This window comes from Haliotis cracherodii, unplaced genomic scaffold (genome assembly GCF_022045235.1).
Source record: "Haliotis cracherodii isolate W230 unplaced genomic scaffold, xgHalCrac1.p SCAF_5, whole genome shotgun sequence".
In the NCBI taxonomy this organism is placed as follows: domain Eukaryota; kingdom Metazoa; phylum Mollusca; class Gastropoda; order Lepetellida; family Haliotidae; genus Haliotis; species Haliotis cracherodii.
This window is the reverse complement of record NW_027266308.1, coordinates 32,735,393-32,759,341: the sequence shown is the minus strand read 5'-3', so window position 1 is coordinate 32,759,341 and position 23,949 is coordinate 32,735,393. Positions and strand designations below refer to the sequence as shown.

General features: G+C 39.6%; 1 protein-coding gene across 1 annotated transcript in view; it reads right to left on the bottom strand.

The window, feature by feature from the left end:
- Nucleotides 1–15,752, bottom strand: part of LOC139444352 (alpha-(1,6)-fucosyltransferase-like) — a 147,091-nt gene extending 131,339 nt beyond the window's left edge. Inside the window, exon 1 of the mRNA XM_071225286.1 lies at nucleotides 15,681–15,752. The gene's annotated coding sequence lies outside the window, so the exon portion shown is untranslated. The remainder of the gene's footprint in view (nucleotides 1–15,680) is intronic.
- Between the last annotated feature and the right edge of the window lie 8,197 nt (nucleotides 15,753–23,949).

Here is a 23,949-nt window from a genome sequence, read left to right as displayed (position 1 = left end):
CAATATTTACATGAATATTGATAACATTTTGTCTTGCGGTTATCACAGCTGAACGAAAATAGTTGCACCAACCACAACTTCACAAATAACAGAGAGGCCCGTCTGTGTGATTGCCATTGTCGCAGGTTTTCATGCAATGTACTTTCTCAACTCAGGTCCCTGCTTTCTATGTGAACTATAGTGGAAGCGAATCCTGTATTGGAACACACAAATATAAGTAGCCAAGAGTTGCTTCCATTCCAAGTTTCAAGCGTTCACCTTATCTACACCAATGTCATTAAAATCAGATCTCAGTTCTCGCTAATGCGAATAGCAAGAACTGAGATCTGATTTTAATGAGATTGTACATACACCAACTGTCATTTATATATTCAACCATGGTTTTCAAAACATGTTTAAATTGTCAAACTTAGTACTTTTTTCAAGAGGCGGCATACAAATACAGATGGATAAAGGATAATTCAGCATTAAATATTTTTTCTTCTTTTAGTGGAAGGGAAATTTGCAGGTGGCAGTAAATGACAAACACAAGAATAAGTAAGTAGCCTTTAACCTCTTTCAACTTGTATAAGTAACTGTTGTAACACTATGTATGACAAATGGGTTTTGATTGGCTGTAATATGTGTTTTAACCAATCACTAGTTGTGTTACTTCACAAACCTTGACTGCCCTTGTCAAACATTGTGGAACATGAAATACACTGTCACATTTTTAAGCTACCGTATATCGCTGTGTATAAGGCGACCCCACGTATAAGACGACCCCCCTGTACACGCCTTAAAAATCAACCCAAAATCCTATACTCCGTGTATAAGGCGACCTGGAATGAAACACATCACAAGTCTGACTGATATACCGGTAGAAGATTTAACGTGCTCTTGCCGACTGTAGCGTATTTCGCACACGGACATCACAGATTAGTTAGTTACTTTGGAGATTTAATGTGCGCTTTCCGACTGATGCGTATTTCGCACACATCACAAGTGCGCACACAAACCTTATATATGCAATAAAAATATGTTTATCTTGCGTTGTTTTTTTTCTACAATGATAGGTCGCGTGTGTAACTCCGGCACACGTCGCCATTTTGTGTTTACACGGTACGACACCAAATTGGTGCCCGTAAAATAAAATTCATTTATGAAGTAATAACATATAAGAGACAATGGTGAGTAATTTAATCGCCAATTAACTATGTTGTAACTAACTAGGCTTATGTTTGCTTCACATTCAGCGTGTTTATTCCACAATCACTTGTACACACCGTCTCCAACACTTGTTAATACAACTGTAAAAACAGCGGGAATTGATTTCAGCTTCACCGGTTATCACATGTTAGGTCACATGTGCAATATGCAAATGATTACCGGTACTTCCGGCTCTCTACTCACGGATGTTGATTGTTTTACCGTGTCAGCTGGTTTGACAATCTGCGTCGAGGAGAGGGTCATTTCAACTTTATTTGCAGAAATTATTAAACTTTATTCAAGGAAAAGAGATACAAATCATGTTTATGTATGGAAATAGTTATCTGAACAGTTATTTAGGACGAAATGCGAAGTTTTATTGTCAAATGCTGGGCTGGCTATCGGACGCCGGTTGACATCGCCAGTGGAAAAAAATGTGAGATCTTCGACTCTGTGTATAAGACGACCCCCCTTCTTAGCCCCCTCATTTTAGGTACGAAAAACTCGCCTTATACACAGCGATATACGGTAGATAAATTTGAAACAGGCTTTCATCTTTTAAGGCCAGCAATATTTTGAGACTATTTCATGCACTGCATGACACTCTGAACTTCTTGTGTATATTGCAGATATTTTTACAGAGAGAAGATGTAAATAAATGCATAGAAGCTATTATCAAAATATTTTGTTGACATTTGGTTTCGATCCACTTGATCACCAACAACAAATTTAACTAGTTGTGTATGGTTTTATAAAGCGCCCCAATTTATCAATTTTCTAAGTGCAGGGGGTGCTTATTATAGCAAATACAGTATCATATTTTGGAGCTAAGGATGTCAGGCAACATGCCAACAGTGACATATGCTCTACAGTATTCCTGCTGCACATCAGTCAAATTAGCTCTGTTCATATCATATCATTATTTTATACAATCACTGAACAATCATGTCAACAGATCATCAGACTTTATCATGTTTATTGGATGCAAAATATATAAGAAATTGAGAATGGACACAAATAATTTTCCCAGCACAGCCATTTGGACTGCACTGCATAGCTATTTGAATAATATGAACCAAGTCAGTTGTAGCTACTGCAGGAGACTAAAACATAGTCTCTGAAAACATTTCCTTAGAATAATTGTAATTTATTTTTTTCAAAAGAACCTTTCCTCCTCTGCTGTTTTCATCAAGGAAACTATACTTGGTTCAGCTTGATCTAGACTTGCCTATGTATATTTATAAATTTGACAGTCAAGGCACAGGACTACCATGGCAGTAACAACAGGCTTTCCACACATCCATTGACAACACATGAAACATTGATATTGACTATTTCCATTTGCCTATATGCAAGTGATCGGTGTATGGTTCTTGGTAAGAAATGACATGGAATCAATGGCTTGCAGTATATACAAATTTGCTTTTTTTTATACAGGTAGATATATACAAGAAGCACTATACATCAGGTCAGCACATAGTGGTAGCGGTTGTTTCGGTGATCTGGATATTAGCTAGGCTAAGGGAAAGACCCTCCCATTTTTTGTCTCTGGGCCAAGACTTGCACATCTCCAGTCACCTGATATGGGTGAAATCATAAATATAAAGAACAGTAATTAATGAGTGACATCGTTGCACAGCTCCTTCAGCATGTTCAGGATGACTGACAGCCAATGTACCATACAATGGGGATTGACAATTGGGATTAGCATCTTAAACGTTATGGCAATTAAATGATTCCAGAACTATATACGTGGTGGCAACACGATAATTAGCCTTTGGAAATAAATGTTCATTCAGACAAAGGTTGTCCCAAATCAGTCACTCATGATGACAGTAGCATGAAAAGAAGATTATATTCTCCATGTTCAAATTTTCATCACTCAAACACTACACTTGCTTTAAACAAAGGAATTTCAGTTCGTAATTTGAGCAAGATTACATACTAATTTCTCTGCCACCATCAGATCCTAGCTGTTAGTCCGAACCAAAGTCTAGAAAAACCTCTTCTGGTCTAGTTAGATAAGCTTATGCTTTGCAAATCCTAAATAGACTAAAATATACTGAAAGTAATGCCAAAATATAAGTTTGGGCTATTTGACTCAAAAGTTTCTGGCACACAATGTATTATGTTGGTACGGCAGTAACCATGGTTACTACCCCCGTTGCCATGCCCGGAACTCCCCAAAATCATTACTGAGACTAGTGAGAGCCTGCAGGAAAGTACTAAAAAATCGAAAAAGCAACCAAAACGTTCAAAGGTCATGTATAAGACCTGGACAGGCCACAGGGACAAGTGAGTGATTAACACTGCTCTCTACCATGATAGAGCAGGACAGATCGTCATATGGAAGTCACAGTGGAGCTATCAGTTTTAACATAGAACAAAAGTCCATGTGACACAGGTTAGACCTTTATTACATGTGTGTAGCCCACAAGCCCAGGTCTGGTGATGACACACAAAGGGTTATTATTGGGGAGAACATAGGATGCGAATAATCAACCTTTAAAGTAAGAATCATCAACCGCATTCAGAGGCCAACATCAAAGGTCAAAGAAGCAATTTTCAATCTGATTTTCAAACTGCAGCATAATTGAATATACTTTGCTTTTTCAAATTAGTCGTCTAACACGCCTCATTATTCCTACAAAATGAAGGTGATTCATTTACATGATTGAGGGGGTTTAACGCAGCTTTGAACAGTATTTCAGTTGCATCTGGTACAGCATGTCAGTTTACTGTGGGAGGAAAGTCAAAGTGACCCAGGCTGGGAATAGTGGTGGTTATCAATCTGAATATCCACGCCGCACTCAGCAATATTCCAGCTATATTACAGTGGTCTGTAAATAATCAAGTCTGGACCAGACAATCAAGTGATTGATATCATGAGGATCGACCCACGCAATTGGGATTGATGACATGCATCAACCAAGTCAGCGAGCCTGACCATCCGATCCTGTTAGTCGCCTCTTACGACAAGAATAGTCGCCATATATGGCAAGGATGGGTTGCTGAAGATCTATTCAAACCCGGATCTTCACGGGTCTTGAGGCAAGATCAAGCTACAGTCAACTTATGCATGTGTATGTATGACCCGATCGTTTCATACATGTATCTGTACAGTTTTTGACAGTGCTCCAGTAAAACAATTCCCAACCGGACATTATTTCAACCCAACTCTCAAGACCTACAGCGGGTACCTGGGTAGGGTTTGGTAATAGGGGGTTCGGATACCAGGGTAGTAAATTTGGACTCATCCCACCCTAAATTTATATCAAATTGTGATAATTCTTTTCTTCTCATGAAATAATCACATTACATAACATTACTTTCAAGTCAGTCTTTTCTAATGAATATGCATCAAATAACACACACGTCCATTTCGTGATGAACATGATGAAAGAAAGTTGACCATATTGACTACAACAATTGAAATTATCTGGTCATATCTACCGAAATTATAGAATAATAAAATAGATTACAAGTATATCATATATATCAATTACTTATGATTCTACAACAATAGTCAATGTGACTAGTCAGATTGAAACTATTGACTGAGTAATCGATGAATCATTCCAGCACTAGTATAAAGGTAACACTATTTTTCAGGGCATGATTATTTGCAGAAGCCTGAAGTCTTCCAATAACACCCCTACGAAGGAGGGCAGTTGAAAAGACTGAGAGCTTCTGCAAATGATAATGCCCTGAAAAATAGCATAACCCTTATTATAGCTAAAATGGATGGAATTTGTTGTCAAATAAAAAGAAACAACAATATCGGATTTGAAACATTTATTGCAATCAACACAAATGCCACCGAGACACTTTTACAAATATGGAAACATTATAGAACAGATGACGTCACTATTCAACGTGATGTAACCTCTCACTATCCTATGAGATCACCTAACAACTGGCGTGATAATGGCCCATTGTCAAACAATATGAGGGCATTATCAAGTTACAGTGGCCCGCTGATTACTGATAACATACGGGCAATTTAATGATAATTCTATCCATTTTAGCTATAACTGTGGATATTTACTGGTCGAGTGAAACCCTAAGCATGTTAACATGGGGTGAAAATTGTTCCGGTACAAAATAGCAAAAACTCATTGTCCTCTGGTTTCACATTAGGTAGACATACTGGATGTCCTGAACAACAATGAGTTACGAACATGGGGAAACAAAAACTGGTCGTCTCCCCCATCACAGGAAATACCTGCCGGTTTTGAAGCAATGACTGAACACATTAACAAAGACAGCTTCAAAAAGCACAACACACAAAATCATATTACCATAACAACCATTGTTTCAACCCATGGACCAACTCCAACACACCCAAGCAGGATCAAGAACTTGTATTTCAACTCATGCTGCTTGTGATGGTGATAACAGCTGTTTATTTTCAGCATAAGATGTATTGATGTGAACTGTATATCCCTTGAAATATTGACTTTGTCCCGCTGAAAACTTGCAGATCAATTAAGTTTGATTTATGACATAAAACTGTTGAACTGCCTTGTTAACATGAACAGGGGTCTACATGGTCTAGTCACTTCAAGCAGCATTAGACATTAACTTTAGACTATTAAAATTGTCAAAAGACTAGGACTAGTATATGATAAACACTATTTTTTTCATATTGTTATGTCTATTGATACTAATGACAGTGTAGCACAGTGTTGATAATAACTACTGATTGACAGACTTCACGATTTCTACCTAATCTCACACAGCAACTTTTAACCCTCCACAGGCATGTGTTAAGAAAAACTTTAGGAGTCAGTTATATGAGCAGAGTGTTTAATAGGTTCAGTATGGTAATTGTCTACTGCGTACCCTTTAACAATCAGGGTTCCAGATCAATACGAAGACATGTGATATTTGTGCTATTATGGAAATTGAAGCAATTTGATCCAAATCAGTCTTCTACACAGTAAACATGTTTCCAATTACCACATGGACATGTATAATCAGTAATAGCAGGATGCTTAATTTGACTAAAACGGACGACATTACTTGATATACCATGGCAATTATCACACATGGTGCAATTCCCATGATTCAGAATCTATGTGGGGTATAATATCAAAGAAATACACTCAAGATATTGAAGAAGATATCCTGAATGGAAAGTAAAATTGTGAGAGCTGTAATGAGGCATGAAAATGTTGAATTCAGATACCACTTCATTTAATAAAGACATGACCTCCCCTACTCCTTTAGCCACCGTTTCCGGTGTAGAAGTACTCCTCCTTCACAGGCTAGGCTGAGTGGGATGATGGTTGCCGTGCTGCACTCAGCAATGATCCAGCTATGTCAATGGGGCCTGTATGAATGTCATCGGGACCAGCAAACCAGTGGTTGGGAGCATGAGTGACAATCCACACTGCTGGATTACAATGACACACAATCAGCCAGGCTACACATCATGATCACTGACTCTTCATGTTTGTGGGAGTTTACAACAAGCATGGGTTAAATATGGGGCCCAGATCACAGAGCGATCATAGCGCTACTATTGTCATCAGTCTATGTTAAAGTATAAGAGTTAAGAAAGTCATAGCGCTACAATCACTTTGGGTCATATTTGACTCTGGATCCCAACAAGGGTCTGATTAGATATAAATGTTTAATGTAAGTTTTAATTGTTCATTCACAAAAGAGCTGCAAGTGTTCCCATTTTGGTCAACTTTAATGATAAGCTTGCATGAGGTGCTGGGTCCCCATCTTAAATATGATCCAGGGCCCTGGAGACTTATCTTGCACGTCTATGGCTATGACCAGGCAAGCCAGATTGATACTGTAAGCAGAAGTACATGGGGTCATGTTACTATAGCTTACAGCCGACATGGTTCAAATCAATCTTCCTGGATAGTCTGATGGGAATAGGTGGAGTTTTCATAAATGACCATCACCAATAATTGGTTGTCTGAACTGACTGGTCAACCAACCCCCTATCAACTACAGTCAATTGAGTTTGCAACTTAATTTATTCTAGTTAAACGTTTCATACAATCATCATATAAAGTCAGACTTATGTTTTTGCGAAACACCTTTTGTTCCAGGGCTCCGTTCCACAAAGCCAACTTAGAACAACAACTATCTTAAGTCTATGTCAAAGCCTGGAAGTTACATAGTGCCATATCTCTGAAATCGTTTTGTAGAACGAGACCCTAAAGTCTCATTTGAAAATTCATCAACTACAACCCTTTTCTATATTTTTATGTCTCATAAAATACAAACTTTATACCATATTGATTGCCAACCATTGTCCATATTCCATAGTCAGGACATCACTCCTAGTCAACATTTCAAACAGCATCCATTCGGCCACCAGATACGCATTCAGGTGGTCGGTCACAATAGGGCCCAGGGGATGTGGTGCATTGTGAAGTCCTCCTCGTGTTCCTCAAGTGCACACCTAACAGGATACACGTCACCTGCGCCTGCACGCTCTCCTCCTTCGAAACCAGGCAATGAGAGTCCTCTATCTCATAAATGCAATTAAGATATCTGGGGCTTTGGACTTTTAAATGGCAGCATGTAATATACTATCAACATGATCAAATGCACTGAAAAGCATGAAATGTTTTCTCTAAATTCAGTTCCCATATGCTTATTGGGTTATGAGTATGACATGGGCGGATACAGCTTTTTTTAAAAGGGGGGGGGGGGGGGGGGGGGGGGTGCACAATTAAGATCTATTTATTGTCTTGGGGGTAATTTATACAGAAATAGAGATTTTTTTCGAAATAAAAAGGGTTGGTGCGCACCCCCCCTCTGTATCCGCCCATGGCATGATAAAGTCTCAGTCATCACTTGCTTGATAACGGTGTTAGAACCTACACCGAAACGTTGCTCCCAATTTTAATAAAGAAGTTGTTCATCCATATATCTTATCCTTACTTAGTACTCCAACTTCTAAATGCTTCTCAAAGAAGTTACACATTTAATCCAGTTTTCAGTGAGCTTTGGTTACATTAGTCTGAACAGTATTCCAGTTATATCACGATGTGTCAGCTTCATGTGGGAGGAAAGCCAGGAGTGATGCATGAATCAGATGTTTACTGCGATGTGAAACCCATGACCATGGGTTTGGTGCTGACAGACCTTGAAATATAATTTGGCAAATCTGGGATTTGAACCCACAACCTAGGTTTCTGGCATGCCTGAGGGTCTCCACAACTAGGCCACCACACAAGATACGTATAATATTGTACAGATCTATACTGGAAATTGCAAAAGATAGAAGACAGCATAATATAACACCATAGTTTATATCATTATCAGTCTATCTTCCTATTTTATGGTAAAGGGAAAACTGACGATCTTGACAAACCACATTCATCTTTGCCAACTAGAGACGTTAAATGAAGATGCTGGTGCTGCATGTCGTATCATAAATCATATTATATCCATACCCTCAGGCTCTGTTTTGCCCAGCAACACAGGTATCTTGATAGGCAAACACGTCTTATTTTTTAAAACATTATATTAGTTTGTTTGTTGTTTAACGCCACACTCAGCAATATTTAGGGCTGGGACGAGTAACTCGGGTTCTCGGGTCGGGTGGGTACAGAGTATGACCCGGATACCCACAGGTCTACCCGGACCCATGGTTAGCCAAGTGAGTTTAATGAGAAAAATGATCAAGAAATCCATGGTTATACTACACGTCATGTTCGCATTTCTTTCTGACTATGTATGCATTCCTTCTGACATTTATATGATTGAATAAAAGATAAAACTTCAGTTAACTCTGTGTTTGCATGACCAGATCGTTTCATACATGTACCTCTAAATACATTTTTCCAGGGCTACGGTCAAACTATTCCCAATCGGACATTTACCTACAGCAGGTACCCAGTTGGGTTGGGTAATAGGGGGTGGGTACCCTGGTAGTAAATTTGGACTCATCTCAGCCTTAGCAATATCCCAGCAATATGATGGCAGTCTGTACATAACTGAATCTGGACCAGACAATCTGATGATGGACCAGATGAGCCTGACCAGATGGTGTAATTAGTAGCCTCTTATGACAAGCATAGGTTGCTGGAGACTTATGTTTCCCGGCTTTCTGATGGGTTTCGCACTGTGCAACCATCATAACTGACTCATGACATCAAACTGTTTGTTTTGTAACGGAACGAAGACAACTCTAGGCATGCTCGACTGACAACAGAAGACTTTACATGAAAAGGTGTCAAAACACCCAAACAACTATAACTGATGAAGTTTGATGCTTGGTTGAATGTAGATTAGAGCTAATTCCCACCACAGTGGTGCACAGCCTTCCCTTGGTCATCGGAATCAATCATTCATCATCACTTTCATAATGCCACAATGTAGCGTGGAATCTACAGTCCTTATCTCTCAATGCATGACCAGAATACTGGTACCACTGACACAGTGGAAAGAATTGTCAGTACATATAAATGTTAACATAATCAACTGCCCTCTCCATGTAAGATCCAGAAAGCACTCACACATCTCTGTTCCAACTTCTGGCATCATTGATTGACTAATGATCACCTTACTTTGTGGAGTGTCTATTGTACTCATTTGAGCAGATTCTAGGTCAAGGTCTTATCCAATCCATGTTGCTCATAACAGGCAATCAAACCTAACAATAGATTAATACAGTATATAGAATGTTGTTTATGAACATGATATTGATGGAGGAGGTGAGTGAAATGGGGTTGAACGTCGCGTTAAAGATTCTGGCGCTAATATATAGCGATGTGCATGCACATGCATGTGTGTGCTTGCTTGTACTAATCCAGACTTGCCGATCTTATAGTGTTATCCCTCTGAGATTCAATGCCGCAGTTTAGCATGGATACCCCACTCAGACAGTATACCGACTACGAGCCGACCAGCCCTTGTTTTCCCTTTAATGCCGAGGACAAAGTAGGGTAACAACAAGTACCAAAATCTGGGTTTGAACCCTGTGCGTTCTTCCACTCGCCAGGCACACATTCTATCAACTAGACCACAGAGGTGCCAGATGATGGAGGATTAAAAATGTTAAAGAACAACTCATCAATATGACATTAGTAGTGACAAGGCCACAAGGAATAGATTAGATTTATATAAATGTGAGGCAGGAGGCATTTTTTCATCTTATATTTACTTTTTCCAGTCTGGCTTAGTGATACAGCTCATAACTCTGGCATGACATGAAAAAACAAACAAACAAACCAGAATAAATAACGCTCCACTTTAGGAAGGAATCATGGGATTTAACATGTTGAAATGTTTAATCTTGTAGAAATATTTCGATTCATTTAGTTCATCATCATCATCATCATCATCATCATCATCATCAACATATCTTGATGAATACCAAACAAATTCTTGATCTATCAGTTTGCTGGATCTAACTCCTTTGACATAATCACAATCTTACTTATGAAAAAAACTGTGAATCATGGTTTTTTAGTACCTGTTAATGTTTGCTGATTTTAGTCCAGTTGCAGTTCAAACAAACAACTGAAAACCATGGTGAAATTATTATTTATATGTTTAGATCTATACGTTACATCATAACCTACATAAACTTACAACCATTTGGATTGTCTAGCGGACCATAGCTGACGGCATCCAGCAATTTCCTTGTGTGTAATGAACAACAGCTGTCTCTCAACTCAATAACAGAAATGGATGTGCATTCTACTTTCCAATACGGCTATAGACTTACGGCTTATGACAGCTTGGACAACTATTATGAATGGTTCAATCATCCATAGGATTACTTGAGTACCGTGACACACAATCAGCCAAATGACACAGATATGGTGCTGACAGACCAAAAGTCACAATTTGGGGTCAATTGGATTCAAACCCACAATCAGCACTGCATGCCATCGGGGTACACTGACACACAATCAGCCTGCTGATATATCTTACTAAGGATGGCCAAAAAGTTCTGAGCTTATTCATGAAGTATGCACTGTACACCCTAAGAGTTTGCATGCATTAAGTACAATACTTTCCATGCCTACATGCTGCATTTGAACCAAATACTAAACCAGGCAGCATATTCCTGCAGGCATCAAAGTGACCAGGTATTCTCCGTTGTTGAAAACTTTTAACTGTCATCTTGTATCTCAAAATGAAAGGACTTAACTCCAACAGCCATTCATGTGAACATGGTGTCAACTTTAGGGGATGATTCTCCTTCCTTTGCCACTGTTAAGAGGATGGCACTAGTGTTTCAGAATGGAAGAGCGAGCCTTGAAGATGATCAAAGACCAAGAAGACCTTCAGCTCCCACCAGTTACGAAAATGTTGAAAAATACATGATATGAATATGGATGACTGACCACTCACACGTACCACATAGCAAATACAGTACGTATCTCTCATGAGAGAGTTGAGAGTGAGTGAGTGAGTTTGGTTTTATGCCGCTTTTAGCAATATTCCAGCAACATCACGGCGGGGGACACCAGAAATGGGCTTCACACATTTTACCCATGTCGGGAATCGAACCCGGGTCTTCGGCGTGACGAGCTAACGCTTTAACCACTAGGCTACCCAACCGCCCCCCACTCCAAAGAAGAAGGCAAGATCTATTCAGTCAGCAAAGGTGAGGCCCACGTTAAACTAAGTTGCTTAGGCAACTGTATGTGAATGCCAAGGCAAAACATAGTAAATAGGTCACTAATGGTATGTTTTTCCACAAGGACAATGCATAAATATATGCTCATGTCTGTTGTTGCCATGGTTGCCATGGTTGCCATGAAGATTTCCACCACTTTCCAAACTTGAGAAATGAACTATCTGACAAGCAGTATACAAATGATGATGACTTCATTTCCGTTGAGAGGGCCTTTTTACACAACCAGGAGCGAGACTTCTACCCCAGTGAGATCCAGGCACTTCAGCAGCAGTGTCAAAAATGTGTGGACCTCAGAGGGGATAATGTTGAACTTCATTGACGCAGTCCATCATAATTAGATGCAGAACTTGGGACCAATTGTGCACCAGAATCCCCCCACTGGGAGACAAACATAGGGTATTGTGACCAACTGTGCACCAGATTCCCACACAGGGAGACAAGTATAGGGTACTGTGACCAATTGTGCACCAGATTCCCACACAGGGAGACAAGTATAGGGTATTGTGACCAACTGTGCACCAGATTCACACACAGTGAGACAAGTATAGGGTATTGTGACCAATTGTGCACCAGATACAAGGGACCAATTCTTCACCTGAATCCCTTTGGATTTTTTGTTTCTTGTTTAATGTTGCACTTTGCAATATTCCAGCTATATGACAGCGGTCAGTTAATCGAGTGTCCAGACAATTCCCTGATTGACAACATGAGCATTGATGTACACAATTGGGATACGATGACATGTATCAACCAAGTCAGTGAGTCTGACAAGCATGGGTTTCAGGAGACCAATTCTATACAGAATCCCAATGGAGCCACATGGTTCAGATGTCATTGTTTAATCCAGTCTAGACTTCCACTTCCCGACCTGGGTATCATGCTGAATATTTCATCAGTTCATCATCAGCCCTCAATTAGTGACACTGTTGCTTACAGTGACACAGTCAGTAATGCTGGTATATCCAGTATATTCTAGTTCAACTGACAATATCTCAGCAAGTGTTGGTGTTGCTGTTAGATTAAATTTGCAAAGTGGGGTTATCGTGGTAATAAGACTAAAGGTAAACATGCTGCCTTGTCATGGTGGTACTCCGTGCTTGATTACCCAGATATGTGCAGTGCGAGAAGCTGTTGCTTGGCATCGCCTGCGATGACATAAAATAACGCCAAAAGTGGCATAAACATATGACAAAACTCAACTCACTCACTCAGTTTGCTCAAGCTATATCAAGTAAATGTCATTCACACCTTTGAATAGTGTTGGGGCGATATACTGATGCATTGCTGAATCGCGATTTTTTACTTTGTGATACAAGTATCGATAACAGTTGCACACTAAGTAACACATATTGATCCTTACCTTAAATGCTTCAAAAACTGTTACACTAAACACTAATCAGTAGCAAAAGTTAATAGTGAAAAAAGAAATATTTTCATCTGTTGTGCGATACTGTGTAAATCATCAGTGTGCCAGGTATTTGGCCATCCTGTCTTGAAACAGATGGCTTAACGGGCCACAGATAAGAGCTAATGCACGTATCATGAAACATATCGGATCGTGAGTAAGATATCCCGATATGTATCGGATCGCACAGTTGGTGTATCATCCCAGCCCTACTTTTGAAGCCAAACATACTTTCAGTTCATCATTTTTCATAAAACATTGAAGAAAAAAAAATGTATCATACCTTAAATTTAGTAAATTATATTTATATGATTATACCAGGACACTTCTGTAAAACAAATACACCCTAGGAAGATCTAAGTACAAATGTGGAATAATCCTTACGTAGACTTAAGCAAAAACTATTTTCAGCATGTTCAGTACACAACGATACACTACATAAAACCAGAGACCATAAAATCTATTTTATGGTCTCTGATAAAACCATATGTCATTGATGGCACAAAATTTGATTTTTTCATTCTATAACGAATCACTGGTTTCAGTGAGAGGGATCAATTGGTGGTTTGTAAATCCTAAAACCACATGAACCCATTTGCTACAGTACATGAAAACAAAAATTAGAAATTAATTAAATATGTGCAGCTAAATATTTTTTATTTCTTTTGACCTAAAGTTTGTAAACCAGTTTAGTGGAAAAAAATCAATGCCAATCCTGTTTAAAGTGCTGGAAGAGTAAGATTTGTTGATTAACTTCAGGTGTACAAGTATGTATTTATTTCTGTGAGATCACTTACTGAACCAAGTCTGTTACCTCAATTATCAGGCAAAGTTGTCACAGATAATATGGGTCAACCTATTCTGTTAATGAGGGGTAGCAGATTGCACAGCATTTACAAAAGTACTTAAGAATTAACAGCAAATCAAAGTCTGTACCACAGTGAAACAAATGAAAGAGCCTCAATTTAATGGGCTGCGTTAACTTCATGCCCCAAACGAATTTGTACCCCTGGAAATATGGAACCCCTGAAAATGAGAAATTTAGTACCCTATTTAGCATTATTAAATATACCTTTATAAGGTTATATTAGTGTCCTATTATAGTTTTTTACAGGTTTTAAAACATCTTACGTTTTCTAATGGCCATGTTCATCGTGATTTCTTTCGAATCGTGTGATGTCGTGTGGAGCAGTCCATTCATATCACGGGATAAAGAACAAAACAGTCCCTGCTGAGATGTCATAAAACAAGTTTATCACCACGCAATCTTTCACAGGCAACCACACATATATTCAAATATACATACAACTACATGTATCATCAAACAATGTACACTACCAAAAACACCACACATCAAAAAAAATTTCATTCACACTGAAAGTCACCATGTAACATCTGTAACATTCATGAAAACCCTCACATACATACAACTACCAAAGCAAATATTTCATTTTTTACATAAAGTAATATATTGCTTATTGCATAGGTGTCAAAAATTAAATGCAGTTTGGGGTGCGGATTCGTTTGGGGTAGGAAATTACATACACCCCATTTAATGCCAATGTCACTGCATACTGTAATTTAAGATAGGTTTACAAATAACTTATATGGTTCTTAAAATATATATGTTATTTATATTCCAATATGTTGGTGTGTCCTTGTCGTCTGGAGAAAAATTTTAAGAAAATAACATTAATCATGCTAATAGCATGTATTGACAGAGCATGAATCCTGTATCATCAGAGTGAAATACATTTACTCATCATGTTTCAACCCCGTTAATTTAGCAAGGCAGGTAAAAAATGGTGTCTGAGAAAGTCATACTAAGCATGCAGCGTGTGCACGCACCTAACCAAAATGCCAGAAAGTATATATGGTAAATGCACTCTTATCGATTGTTATTTATAAATATATGATAGATACCATGAATAATGTCAGTATTCATTTACAGATCTCCTCACATAATTTGTTTTTATCCATCTGTGGAATGTTTTTTGTAGTGTGTGTTTGACACTTTTGACTTTAGAGCCAAGGGTGTCATTCTCAAACTCACTCCAAATATAACAGCATGTTATCATACATGGTAAAGACTGCATTGACTGAATTCAGTAAGACACCTGCAACCCCGGGTATACATGCGCGATAATGCACAAAACACTCTTTTTAATTTACAAGCCGATTTCAGAAAACAACTAAACAGTACTGACAAGCTGAACGCTGTAGAGATCGAAACACGGAAATAAACCGGCTGTAATCGACATTCAGCGTAGAAATCCTCTTTACTGAAACAGTGGCAAACAGTAGATTGCAATGTATGTTTTGTTTACTCCTTTGAGACAGTTATGTGGATTAGTTGTGTTATTAAAGCTGATACCTTAAAAAAGCATCGTACGTCACTAGACGGTATTTTCAAAACAATTATAATGTTATGTCAACGACAACACTTATCAAACTCACCGCCCCTTCTCAGCAAGCCGAAGGTTTTGCTACGAGATCGATGACTCGTGTCAAAGTTTACATAAATCGGAGTTATCTCCCATGCAACATAGAACTTGTTGTCAGACAGAAACGGACTATTTATAACCGTTATTCGAACTGCACTCCATCGCCCGCGAGAGCTCATTGCAGGCATCCATACTTTTTTCATTCCTTTATTTCAGACAGTGATATTGACTTTACTGTCGATGCATATTTTGTATTCTAGTATTATAAAATATGTAGGGATAAAAAAAACATCAATTCTATAGCATAATTACATGCACGTTCAAATTCGACAATATTGGTCTCTATGCTATATTTAACATCAAATTGGTGTTTCACTTACATCCATGTGTGTTAAATAAACCAATACCCCACATAAGTAGATACATATATGAATCGACCAAAAAGACAATAAATTAACAAAAAGCCAAAGATACATTGTATTGCCGTCAATCATTTTTAAGCATTCCATACACCTTATAATGAAGAAGTTATCGAGCATACTCAAACATATTTGCTAACTGTTTGACTGAAATAGAAATAAATCTGTTCGTTTTTAATAACTCAACAATGTCTTAGATTCTCTAGCCCAAATTATATAGCGTAATCCTAACACTTACTCGTCAACATATCCAACATTTATTAGTTTCCGTTGTGTTCATGGTGTTATATATAATTCATTAGCAATAGCAAAAAACGTCTTGAAATTGCCCCCACCATAATGAATACACCATCTGATTAACACGTGGTGATGTGGCACTTTCTCACCAGGGCCCCTATGGAATAAAGTACTAAATACCCATGAGCTACACAATGCCCATGGTGTCTGCTTATACACATACTGTTATCAACAATTCATGATAGACCTGTGCATGTCATAACCTATATTCAGTGTGGGTGGCCAGCAACGACAGATTTGCCTAAGGCAGTGTGTTCAGCAATGCTTGTATTCATCGAGTCTGTCTGCGATTCCCTGCAATGTCTTCGTGTAGGATAGTGCGCATGACCTTGCATTACTGAACAAAACAGGCTATTTCTATAGCAAGTAGAATTGAGGCGTGAATGCTGTGACTGGACAAGGGACTCATTTGTTCATTCATTCATTCATTCATTCATTCATTCATTCATTCATTCATTCATTCATTCATTATATTATCTTCCAACATTCTCTCAAACATAAAAATAGGGTTTAGTCGATACTTGTCGGCTTACAAAATTACTATTTTCCCAAGACCACGACATGAACAAGTGTCAGTATAACAAGAGACATTATAACCATAACAAGAGACATTGTGCGTACAACAAGAAACATTATTAGTATAACAAGAGACAATATAAGTGTATGTAGATTGTATACATTTATATTTACGCCGCAACAAATGCCGTCTAACGACTCTGCGTGCATACAACCGACAGCCTTTATGCATTGCACGATGTTGGACTGTCACTTGTTGTGCTTGTAACTTTGTCCCAGTGATTATACACGTGTGCGTGTATCAGTTGAACATGCAAGTTCAGATAGAATGGCACGTACTTGTAAGTGGAACAAATGACGCAGATTAGTGGATTTGTCATTCGCGTATAGAGATATCGGAAAAAGTGGCGTGTATTGGTTTGGCGGGTAGGAATAACGTTGATGTGTCTGGTAGGTAGGAATATAGCATTGTGTGTCTGGTAGGTGAAACGTAGGAATATAGCATTGTGTGTCTGGAAGGTTGGAATATAGCATTGTGTGTCTGGAAGGTTGGAATATAGCATTGTGTGTCTAGAAGATTGGAATATAGCATTGTGTGTCTGGAAGGTTGGAATATAGCATTGTGTGTCTGGAAGGTTGGAATATAGCATTGTGTGTCTGGAAGGTTGGAATATAGCATTGTGTGTCTGGAAGGTTGGAATATAGGATTGTGTGTCTGTTAGGTTGGAATATAGTATTGTGTGTCTGGTAGGTTGGAATATAGCATTGTGTGTCTGTTAGGAGGGAATATAACATTGTGTGTCTGGTAGGTGGGAATATAGCATTGTGTGTCTGGAAGGTAGGAATATAGCGTTGTGTGTCTGGAATGTAGGAATATAGCATTGTGTGACTGGTAGGTGGGAATATAGAACTGTGTGTCTGGTAGGTGGGAATATAGCATTGTGTGTCTGGTAGGTAGGGATATAGCATTGTGTGTCTAGTAGGTGGGAAAATAGCATTGTGTATTTAGTGTATGGGAATATAGCATTGTGCCTCTGGTAGGTGGGAATATAACATTGTGTGTCTGGTAGGTGGGAATATAACATTAGTGTGACTAGTAGGAAGGAATATAGCATTGTGTGACAACACACAACAAACCAACCAACTAACCGCTGATGTTACGGGTAGGAATATATAGCATTGACGAGGCAGGTATGAAAATGCATTGTATGGTGGGTATAGGAGGCATTGATGTTGAGGCGAACGACTTGTGAAACACTCATTACAGAGGTATATAGGTCAGACATGTCAGGTTAGGAATGGATGGAAGGGGAAGTGCTGGGCGTGACGTACTGCATGAGGTGATACAGACTCCACAGAAAGTGTATGGTGCCACCCCCATTGTCACTAAGCTCTTAATGTAGTAAAGATAAACTCCACCGTGAAGATCCGGGATAAAATTTAATCTTCAGCAACCCATGGTTGTCGTAAGAGGCGACTAGTGGGACCGGATGGTCAGGATCGCTGACGCATGTTGATGCATGTCATCGTGTCCCAATGATGGATGCTCACGATGTCAATCAATGGATTGTCTGGTCCAGACTCGATTGTTTACAGACCGCCGTTACATAGTATGACTGTTGCTGAGTGCATCGTTAAACAACTGGCAAAAGATAAAGTCCCCGAAACATCGTGTGTGATATTGATTTTATAATCTTGTTATATTTGACAAGTAAAGTGAAATACAACCGAATACGTTATGTAGTTCTACAGCCGCCCATCTGTGCTTGTCACATGCGTAACACGTGATGGTGTATTTACCCAAAGGCAAGTAAAGGGAATTATCCGAAAATAGTTTGAAACAGATACATTTGTAAGAACCTTGTCGCAAGTATTCGATATGAGTGAGTGAGTGAGTTGGGTTTAACGCCGCTTTTAACAGTATTCCAGTTATATCGCGGCGTGTCAGCTTAATGTGGGAAGAAAGCCCGAAGTGATGCAGGATTCAGACCTTTACCACTTCGGCGAAACCCACGAGCACGGGTACGGTGCTGACAACCCTAGAAAAATAATCGAGGGGGACCGGGATTCGAACCCACACTCATAGGTTTCTCGCGTTCCCAGACGCAACTCTGCACAGCGAATCGTGGCGCCTTAGACGCCTGGGCCACCTGTGTCCCCATAAACGATACGAACGTACACGGGTCAATTATACTGTACTGCCTATGTGTAATCTATCAAGTGAAATTTGTTATATATTAACGTGGTGTCATGTATAATAATATTTTACTATATATTAATTGATACTGAGCTATCAATAAAATGAACACGTTTGTCCGAGATAAGTAAAATTGAGTAATATGTCTAATAACACATGTGCCTTAGTAAAATATGGTCAAATAACACATGGCCCTAGTGTAATATACAATTTAATAACACATGTGCCTTAGTGTACTATACAGTCTAATAATACACGTGCCTTGGTGTAATAATACGGTCTAATAACACTTGTGCCTTGTGTAATAATACGGTCTAATAACACATGCACCTTAGTGTACTATATAGTCTAAAGACACTTGTGCCTAAGTGTAATTTACAGTCTAATAACACTTGTGCCTTAGTGCACTATACAGTCTAATAACACTTGTGCCTTAGTGTAATAATACAGTCTAATAACACTTGTGTCTTAGTGTAATCCACGGTCTAATTACACATGTACCTTAGTGTACTATACAGTCTAATAACACATGTACCTTAGTATAATCTACAGTCTAATAACAAATGTGACTTGGTGTAATAATACGGTCTAATAACACATATGCCTTAGCGTACTATACAGTCTAACAACATATGCAAAATAGAGTAAAATGCCTCACAACAAACAAATAATGTCTGACGCTGTATTTAAACTTGCCACTTTCAACCTGACCTCTTTGACCCCGCGTGCCCCATCACACTTTGCACGCCCCGTTCTTGTTTGGTAACCAAATAGTGGCACGTGCAGCATGTCCTGTACAAATGAAGGAATCCAATTGGCACCTCTCTGGACTATATCATTCCGAGCGTTACAGGCGCATGCAACAAGTTGGCATGGTTCCCACTAGACATGTACCTTAGTGTAACCTACAGACTAATAATGTGAACAGTACCTTAGTGACTGTAATCAACACCCAGGACGTTACAGGTGTATGTTTGGTTGGTTGGCTGGTTGGTTGTTTAACGCCGCACTCAGCAATATTCCAGCTATATGACGGCGGTCTGTAAATAAACTGGACCAGACAATCCGGTGATTGATATCATGAGCATCGATCCAAGCAAATGGGATCGAGGACATGCATTAACCAAGTGAGTGAGCCTGACCACCCGACACCGTTAGTCGCCCCTTACAACAAGCATAGTCGCCTTTTACGGCAAGCATGGGTTGCTGAATACGTATTCTACCCCGGATCTTCACGGGTCTACAGGTGGACCAACTTGTTGCATACAGGTGTATGCAACAAGTTGGTTTGGTTCCTACTAAACGTCAACATAATGGCATTGCACATGACACTACACTCCCCGGAACATTATCCCAAAACTGTGAGAATCGTAAAATCAAATTCAAAGAGGCAAGCAAATATTATAAATTATTTTCCGTTTTCAAATCTATCAAGATATCATTACATCTTATATGATTAAGATATAAAAAAATGCAATAAACTCCTCATTTGGTTGGGTAGTTTAGATCCTATCACGGTACTCAGTCTTCCGTATTTGGGCAAAGTAAGATTCATATCAAAATGTTATTACTGTTTAGTGGGGAAATGTTTTCTTTGCAAGATGTAGATACCATTTTTTAACGAATCAGCTTTCATAGATAGTTCGTTTAACCAGATACTCTATTTTCACAGCTTGTATTTATGTAATGCAGTAATGCGAACCATGCAAGAGAACTAAAACAGACGGGGGTCTCGTATGTGATATTCCACAAAATAGAAAGGATGTTTTTAGCTTGTATATGTAATTACATCATCAGCATGAGCGCATTTATTTAAGTTTTGCTTACGTGTATAGTAAATACCTATAAATAATTGAATATGGGCCCGACAATCTTGTGAATGATATTATGCGCAACGATCCTTGGGACGTTGACACGCCAGAAACTAAGCCATACCATTGGGCTTGTGGGGTCAGACTTGGCTCATTGTGTATTCAGTGCACCCCTATTGTGGTACAGTCTGTCGTGGTGTGGCTGGAACATTGATAACTGCGGACATTGAAAACATGTTTCCTTTTCAGAGGAAATATAACAAGTATTTATTCCTGTTGCTGGTTGCTAAGTCGGGTAGTGAGTCAGGCTCTGTGGGTTAGCTGATCGTGTGTCACCGCGCCCGGATCACACGGGTCCTTGATTAGTTATCTTTTCAAACCCAGACTCGATTGTTTGCAGATTGTCGTAATATACTTCTAACTACAGTGTTTTGTTTGTTTGTTTGTTTGTTGTTTAACAACACAATCAGCGGCTCACAGGCAGCTTGGGTTGTATACTCCCCAGGGAGAGGAGCATGAAAATCGATCCATTGACCGGGGTAATGATAGTGTAGCGCTATGAGCATCCACTTGGTGAATGGAATCTGGCGCATTATAAATGCACTTATTATAAGTAGTAGTAGTAGTAGTAGTAGTAGTAGTAGTAGTAGTAGTAGTACTTAGTAGTAGTCCAGCTCCATGACGGCGGTTTGTAAATAATCGAGTCTGGACCAGACAATCCAGTGATTGACATCACGAGCATCGATCTACTCAAATGGATACGATGCGTCAACCAAATCACCAAGCCGATCCCGTTACTCGCCTCTTGCGACAAGCATTGTCGCCTTTTACGGCAAGCATGAGTTGCTGAAGACCTGTTCTAACCCGGATCTTCACGGGCACTAACTATACATTGTATACTAAATAGCATGCAATGTACACAGAGTTATATTCGACATATAACATCAATAAATCTCCAGAGTGTGTATTGACCACTTTATACATATGCTAGACAATCCTGACAAAATATAAACTTGATAATAACTATTTCATAATGATTGTTTATAAGAAATCCTTGTCATACATGCAGCACGCAAACCCTCTTCAGTACAGGTGGTGTGAGTAGGGCACAATGGGACGATTATACGCACGCTTCAAGCAATTTACCAATGTTTTGCATCGTGACGTTCACAATGATTGATTATATATATATATATATGTCGACAATTAACACGTTAGCCTCGTCATGTCAGCTGAACGAGTTTGTTTGAATCACTCCTTCTACAGCTATTTATAGTAGACATACACTCACTCAATCTAGTAATAACTGGTTACCCCAGTTTCACACTAGGCTCTAATTGACATGTCTACACTGTGGTCGAAAATGGCTTCCGGTTGTGAGAAAGTGAGTGAATATTGATTTACACCGCATACAATGGGATATAACGAGTCTCATATATAATGAACCTAGACTAACTTATTCCACAGAGATTATTTACCCTACGTGAACTGATTGTGCAAGTCCTTTAGAGTATATATCGGTGTGATTCCAGATTAGAATTGACACCAGGGAATAAGCTTCTGGAGAATCAAATACAACAGTGACATCACTTTCCCGGAACATTTTAGAAACGATAAACCAACAAATACACAGTGAGTTTAATCCCTGCTCGAGCATGACAAACACAAACAAGAAACAAGCTCAGACATACATCATGTGATCGGAGATCCAGCTCAGACATATAAGTGGTGATCGGAGATCCAGCTCAGACATACAAGAGGTGAGCGGAGATCCAGCACAGACATACAAGAGGTGAGCGGAGATCCAGCTCAGACATACAAGAGGTGAGCGGAGATCCAGCACAGACATACAAGAGGTGAGCGGAGATCCGGCTCAGACATACAAGAGGTGAGCGGAGATCCAGCTCAGACATACAAGAGGTGAGCGGAGATCCAGCTCAGACATACAAGAGATGAGCGGAGATCCAGCACAGACATACAAGAGGTGAGCGGAGATCCAACTCAGACATACAAGACGTGAGCAGAGATCCAGCTCAGACATACAAGAGGTGAGCGGAGATCCAGCTCAGACATACAAGAAATGAGCAGAGCTCCAGCACAGACATACAAGAGGTGAGCGGAGATCCAGCACAGACATACAAGAGGTGAGCGGAGATCCAGCTCAGACATACAAGAGGTGAGTGGAGATCCGGCTCAGACATACAACAGGTGACCGGAGCTCCAGCTCAGACATACAAGAGATGAGCAGAGATCTAGCTCAACCTCCGCGCAGTACTCCCGGGTGGCCCAGTGGTGTAAAACCATACAATTCGCTGTAGAGAGCTGTGTCTCTTAGGCATAACAGAAACCTATTCTCGTTAGCACCATATCCGTGGGTTTCACCAAAGTGGTACATATCTGAGACCTGCATAACTTCGGGCTTTCCTCCCACATCGATACCACACCGTTATATAACAGAATTAATATTCAAACTATACCACACTCACCCACTCGCCCTCCGAACGTCACACCCTGCTCCCAGACGTAGGCGGACAAGCAGTCGTTATACCAGACTGGCATCAAGAAGTTAAACATGTTGTACATTAACACAAAGACATCATACCACATTTAAAACCTCGTTAATCCCAACTCCATCAATTCAAGATATCGATGAAGACGAAGGTCTCACATCGACGCCCTTCTTGTCTTGCATTAAGGGTCACTGGTTCAGATGATCACCTGTACTTCGGGTTTAGGTAGGTTTCATATATGTTATTCTGGTTGATCCATCTTCAGAACCACGACATATAAGTTGGACACAGGGCAATACACGTCCATATGTAACTGGGGGCATGGTGGCCCAGTCGCCTAAAGGGCCGCGATTCGCCGTGCAGAGTTGCGTCCCTTGGGCAGAAACCTATGATTGTGAGTTCGAATCCCGGTTCGCCCCGTTTATGTATCTAGGTTTGTCAGCACCATACCCGTGCTCGTGGGTTTCACCGAAGTGGTAAACCTGCATCACTTCGGGCTTTCCTCCCACATTAAGCTGACACGCCGTGATAT